Raw genomic sequence first — 6,997 nt, 5'->3', positions numbered from 1 at the left:
TTAGATGAGGGGTTTTTCCTCCATGACAAGAGTGCACCACGATAGCCCGGGGAAGATGTTGCAGAGGTTGCGGAATGTTTGGTACTGGTGCTCTGGGATGACGTGGCGCTCCTGGTGCTCAGCTTGAGGCGTGTTCTCCCACAGATCTGCTCCATCTTGTCAGGAATGCTGCGGACCATCACCCGCTCACAACACGGCTGCATCAGGCTGTTACTCAGGGGGGTACGAGTGGTATCCATAGGATTCACTGGCCGCAGGGCAGCGGGTCCCAGCTGGCGTGCTGTTCGCGGCACAGTGGGGGGGTCTCCGCTGCCTCATGGGGTTCACTCTCGTACAGCCTGGAGTCTGAGATGCTGTCCATGCGTGTCATGCCCAGGGAGCGTCCCGGCTGCGAGGACTGTGACGGGAGGACATTCTGAGGTAAGGGGTAGTCCCCATGGGCAGCTGGACCTGGCCCCCAACAACAGGGTGCCAGGTGGGATATGGACTGCTTCCCACTTGGACCCTGCTTAGGCTCCTCAGGGCCATAGCTCTGCACCCGGGTCAGTGCTTCGTGGTGGAACCCCCCCCGGGAGAAGGCCTGGAGTCTGTTCTGTGCAGGAGACTGCTGCTGCCGCCCCTTCATGCTCTCATCCAGGCTACTGTCCACTGAGCTCATGTATAATTCCCCATAAGAGGAGAAGGAGTCACTGTTGGAGTGGCTGAGGCAGGGCTCAGGGCAATGCTGGCTGGGATTTCTCCGATAAACCCCGTGCTCATGCTCCATGCTACAGAAGCTGTCCACGTTGTGCATGCTGCCCATGCTCATATTAGAAAAATCACTAAGCATAGAGTAGTATCCGTGGTCCGTGCGCACAGAATCGTACTTAGGAAACTGTTCACTGTAAGTGACGGAAAGCGCCGTGGCTGTTGGTGACTAGGATGGGTGGGTGTGGGTGCTGTACACTAGACATGTGCTCCAGGGGAGCTGTGGGTGAACTGGAGGGAGCCGGCCTGGCTGATCGCGTGTTCAAAGCACCAGCCGCGTGGCTCTTGGCAGGCCGCATGGTGGGCACGCTGAGGGCAGACACGAGGGAAGGCACAGAATTCGCCTCGGGCTTACGGACAGCAGACAGTCTCTCCTCTGGCTCGCAGGGCCACTGAGCGGATGCTAGGATCGGACTGGCGCTTGGGGGCCACAAGTTTGGCCTCAGAGCCACTGTCCCCCTTAGCTGTGGTGGGTCCAGTGCCACACTTGGCCAGGGCCCCCTCGCTCATTCTCTTCACAGCAGACAACTTGGCAAACGCCCTCAGTTCATCAGCCACTGACCGCTGAGGCTGGTTTGCACGCTCTGGGTGATAGTACTTGCACTTATGTCCATGAGTGCATTTTATCCCATATGGACAGGGTTGCTTTTTATGCTCTGGAACAACAGGACGCTTGCGGAGATAATTCTCTAAACTTGGACCATGTCTTCCTAAAGGATCATCACGTGGCACGAATTTATCATTGACAAACGAGTACATCAGCGGCCGCTCCTCTGTGAGCTTCTTCCACTCCGGCTTCTCGTTCTGTGAGTCCCTGTAGTTGTCATTTGACACAGTAATGCCATCAGAGTCACAGGCCGGCTTCACTATGAAGCGATCATCGTAGCGCACCACTCTTCTAGATGGGAAGGAGATAGAACACTAGGATATTTTCTTTATCTTTTTTTTTGTGGTCCTCTGTAGCTCAATTGGTAAAGCACGGCGCTTGAAAGGCCAGGGTAGTGGGTTCGATCCCCGGGACCACCCATACGTAAAAATGTATGCGCACGTGACTGTAAGTCGCTTTGGATAAAAGCGTCTGCTAAATGGCATATTATTATTATTATTATCTCGCTTCTGCAAAATGTCTTGGTCTGAAATGGGGGGCATCAGGCCTCGACTGCTCTTTCCCCCCAGGCAGGAACAAACACTGTGATGTCTTTGTGTCCTTTCTCCACAAACCAGTCAACAGCCAATTGGATACCAAGGCAAGAGAAAACCTTTTTGTTTCCATGGCTCATCACCACATTTGATCCGTCAATGACAAAGAGGCCTGAGATTATCATAAGGATCCACGGAATCATCTTCCAGTGACACCTCCGGACTGACAGCCTCTTTGACACAGGGGGCCTCCACGGGAGACGAACGTGCCGGTGTTAACGCTGGCTTGAACTTCCGGTTCTCCTTTATTACCAAGCCTTACAAGCTCCGCCAGAATGTCATTGATGAGGGCAGCAGCCCCTAACTTGTTCAGCACTGTCTCCACCTGTTCACCTGAGTATCCCAGCTTCAAGGCAAACTCCGTCTTGGTTTGGTATTCCTTGTCGCTGGCATGTTTGAGCACTGCAGCGGCCTTGGTGTCGTCAGGGCGGAGCTCCGGCAGAGTGCTGCTCTGGGAGAAGCTGGGCCGGTCCAGGCATGGAGAGCGACAGAGCTGCCGGTGAGGCTTGGTGGCACTGACTCGCTCTCTGAGCTGCCTCCCTCCTCTGACTCCCCGCTGGGCTGCTGGGTACTCAGTCTTCCCTGCATGGGTGTTTCTCCATGTTGATCTTCTCCACCGTCGACCATGCCGTCATCACATTCCTCTCACCACCTGAGATGTCCATCACGTGCTCCCTCACCTCCACCTCAGCCTGAGAATCGTACTCGATGGCTGACTTTCAGCGCAGCTGTTTGTGTAAAGCCAACGTTAGACGCTCTCTCTTTCGGTGAGCTGGTGAAATTAAGGACACTATGTAATCTTTTGCCTTGGTGCCCTATGATTATATTGCTGGTGCTGATATTTGTGCTATCGCAGTTTGACTCAGCGGATCCGTAGCTGATCCTCACCTCGGAAAATACGCTCAATGTGCTGGATGGATGGAGCGGTGAAGCAATGGGCCTGCATTTGCGGGCACTGCCAGCTCCAAAACCATTTATTATGATAAATCAACGACCCACGAATACAACGCACTCAGCTGTCTAACGAATTGCTTAGCTGTGATGTTCTGTTCAGAATTTAGTAAAGTAGAAGAGATATTTAAGTTATATAGCTAGCTAGCTGTTAGTCTATTCACGAACATTACAGCAAATTAACACAGCTAGCTAAATATCATACCAGATAGTGTGATGAGCCACAATCTAGAGTATGGTCACCCTCGTCACCCAGAGTGCTGTTATACGGTAAGCTGGCACAAAGGACTCCAGTCACACACACGAATGCAAACACACGCACACACGTATGCACACACGCACGCACGCACGCACGCATGCACGCACGCACGCACGCACGCACGCACGCACGCACGCACGCACGCACACACACACACACACACACACACACACACACACACACAAACACACACACACACACACACACACACACACAAACACGCACGCACGCACGCACGCACGCACGCACGCACGCACGCACACACACACACACACACACACACACACACACACACACACACACACACACACACACACACACACACACACACACACACACACACACACACACTGCATCCCTCACAGTCCCAGTGATCTCTGGTATATCTCCTAACAGACACTTAGGACCGCGGCCGAGACATTTTCCCAGGCCGAGACAACGCACCACGGTGGCCTGATTAAAGACCAGAGACAATGGAGGGAGAGGAGGAGGAGAGAGGGAAACCAGGGATCGTGGTGGTGTACGCTGTCTCATATGTACCAGGAAACGTTTGAATTATCCCAGAATGATAGGAAGGAATTCAGACTGGGGCTCCAGAGAGAAGACTGGACCAGTGATCAAAGACGGAGAAGGCAGTGGTGTGGGGGCATGTGTGTGTGTGTGTGTGTTTGTTGGGGTGGTCGAGATAGGGAAGGGGTTGCTTGTGTGTGTGTGTGTGTGTGTGTGTGTGAGGGAGGGGGGGTGAGTAAGAGAGAGACCGTGTCAGAGTAATGTTATGTTATTGTTTATGTATGTCCCAAGATGTTTTGAGAAGAAGCTTTGTTGGAGAGAGAGAGACTGCGTTCTAAGCCAGAATGGAACTGTGTGTCTGTGTGTGTGTGTGTGTGTGTGTGTGTGTGTGTGTGTGTGTCTGTGTGGGCACTAGCGTGTTTGTGTGCGTGCGTTTGGTGCATGCGTGCGTGTGCTTTCAATAATGTGGAGCCTAATGCACTGGACGCCACTCTCCTCTGGAAGAGAAAGAAATCTAATCTTAATTTCTTTCATTCTCTCATATAACCTAATATATACCACTTTGGTCATTAGGAGACAGTAGTCTGTCTTCTCTCGCTCCACACTGACAGAAATACATCAGCCTTTTGTACGATCCTATATATAGACACTTGATGAGAGTAGCTAGTGTGGTTATCCAGACTGCAAGCTTCCGGTACAGACAGAAGGGGCTGAGAGTGTCACTGTGCACGTTGAAGTCAGTGAGTGTTTTGCTGCATTTATGAACGTCTGTGTGTGAGTGAGCCTGTCAGCTACCTCCAGCAGCCCAGCAATAGCTTTGTCCCAGTGTAATGACAGACTGGCACAGCTGTAATTATGCTCCAATGCGGAGACGACTGGTGGCATAGCTGGTCTGCAGATACAGTGCTATCCCACAGACACACACACTGCAGACATGCGGTGGCTTCGGAAAGGGTTCAGACCCCTTTGACTTTTTCCACATTTGGTTACATTACAGCCTTATTCTAAAATTGATTAAATAAAATAAAATCCTCATCAATCTACACATAATACCCCATAATGACAAAGCGAAAACAGGTTTTTAGAAATGTTTGCAAATGTGTTAAATATATAAACCAGAAATATCTTATTTACATAAGTATTCAGACCCTTTGCTATGAGACTCAAAATTGAGCTCAGGTGCATCCTGTTTCCATTGATCATCCTTGAGATGTTTCTACAACTTGATTGGAGTCCACCTGTGTTAAACTCAATTGATTGGACATGATTTGGAAAGGCACACACCTGTCTATATAAGGTCCCACGGTTGGCAGTGCATGGCAGAGCAACAACCAAGCCATGACGTTGAACGAATTGTCCGTAGAGCTCAAAGACAGGATTGTGTCGAGGCACAGATCTGGGGAAGGGTACCAAAACATTTCTGAAGCATTGAGGTCCCCAAGAATACAGTAGCCTCCATCATTCTTATGGCCGCCCGGCCAAACTGAGCAATCGGGGGAGACGGGCCTTGTTCAGGGAGGTGACCAAGAACCTGATGGTCACTCTGACAGAGCTCTAGAGTTCCTCTGTCGAGATGGGAGAACCTTCCAGAAGGACAACAATCTCCGCAGCACTCCTCCAATCAGGCCTTTATGGTAGAGTGGCCAGACGGAAGCCACTCCTCAGTAAAAGGCACATGACAGCCTGCATGGAGTTTGCCAAAAGGCACCTAAAGTACTCTCAGACCATGAGAAACAAGATTCTCTGGTCTGATGAAACCAAGATTGAACTCTTTGGCCTGAATGCCAAGCGTCACGTCTGGAGGAAACATGGCGCCATCCCTACGGTGAAGCATGGTGGTGGCAGCATCATGCTGGGGGGATCTTTTTCAGCGGCAGGGACTGGGAGACTAGTCAGGATCGAAGCAAAGATGAACGGAGCAAAGTACAGAGAGATCCTTGATGAAAACCTGCTCCACAGCGCTCAGGACCTCAGACTGGGGCGAGGATTCACTTTCCGACCGGACAACGACCCTAAGCACACAGCCAAGGCAACGCAGGAGTCTCTGAATGTCCTTGAGTGGCCCAGCCAGAGCCCGGACTTGAATCAGATCGAACATCTCTGGAGAGACCTGAAAATAGCTGTGCAGCAATGCTCCCCATCCAACCTGGCAGAGCTTGAGAGGATCTGCAGAAAAGAATGGGAGAAACTCCCCAATTACAGGTGTGCCAAGCTTGTAGCGTCATACCCAAGAAGACTCAAAGCTATAATCGCTGCCAAAGGTGCTTCAACAAAGTACTAAGTAAAGGGTCTGAATACTTATGTAAATGTGGCATTTCATTTTATTTTATTTTATAAATTAGCAAAAATGTCAAATACCTGTTTTTGCTTGGTCATTATGGAGTATTGTGTGTATATTGGCGAGGGGGGAAAAAACGATTACATCAATTTTAGAATAAGGCCGTAACGTAACAAAATGTGGAAAAAGTCAAGGGGTCTGAATACTTTCTGAAGGCACTGTACTGCTGGGTCTTAACACTGACAGACTGCTGGGTCTTAACACTGACAGACTGCTGGGTCCCAACACTGACAGACTGCTGGGTCCCAACACTGACAGACTGCTGGGTCCCAACACTGACAGACTGCTGGGTCCCAACACTGACAGACTGCTGGGAGTCCCAACACTGACAGACTGCTGGGTCCCAACACTGACAGACTGCTGGGTCCCAACTCAGACAGATTGCTGGGTCCCAACACTGACAGACTGCTGGGAGTCCCAACACTGACAGACTGCTGGGTCCCAACACTGACAGACTGCTGGGAGTCCCAACACTGACAGACTGCTGGGTCCCAACACTGACAGACTGCTGGGAGTCCCAACACTGACAGACTGCTGGGTCCCAACACTGACAGACTGCTGGGTCCCAACACTGACAGACTGCTGGGAGTCCCAACACTGACAGACTGCTGGGTCCCAACACTGACAGACTGCTGGGAGTCCCAACACTGACAGACTGCTGGGTCCCAACACTGACAGACTGCTGGGTCCCAACACTGACAGACTGCTGGGTCCCAACACTGACAGACTGCTGGGAGTCCCAACACTGACAGACTGCTGGGTCCCAACACTGACAGACTGCTGGGTCCCAACACTGACAGACTGCTGGGTCCCAACTCAGACAGACTGCTGGGTCCCAACTCAGACGGCAGGTTTCTAATGCAGGTTTTAGGGTTTTACTGCATCTCTCTTGAGCTGCCATCAGAGTGAAGTGTTGGCTGGATGGCTCCCTGATAACACACTGATGAGAGGTGGAAAGTGAAAGGCTGGCCCCAAACTGTGTCAGAAGGTGT

General features: G+C 51.4%; 1 pseudogene; it reads right to left on the bottom strand.

Annotated features, from left to right (window-relative positions):
• On the bottom strand, positions 1-2,893 carry LOC121537282 (annotated as a pseudogene).
• Positions 2,894-6,997: the final 4,104 nt, after the last annotated feature.

The sequence above is a fragment of the Coregonus clupeaformis genome, chromosome 24 (genome assembly GCF_020615455.1).
Source record: "Coregonus clupeaformis isolate EN_2021a chromosome 24, ASM2061545v1, whole genome shotgun sequence".
NCBI classification, from domain to species: Eukaryota; Metazoa; Chordata; class Actinopteri; order Salmoniformes; family Salmonidae; genus Coregonus; species Coregonus clupeaformis.
The sequence above is the reverse complement of the archived record's forward strand: the minus strand, read 5'-3'. Positions and strand labels throughout refer to the sequence as shown.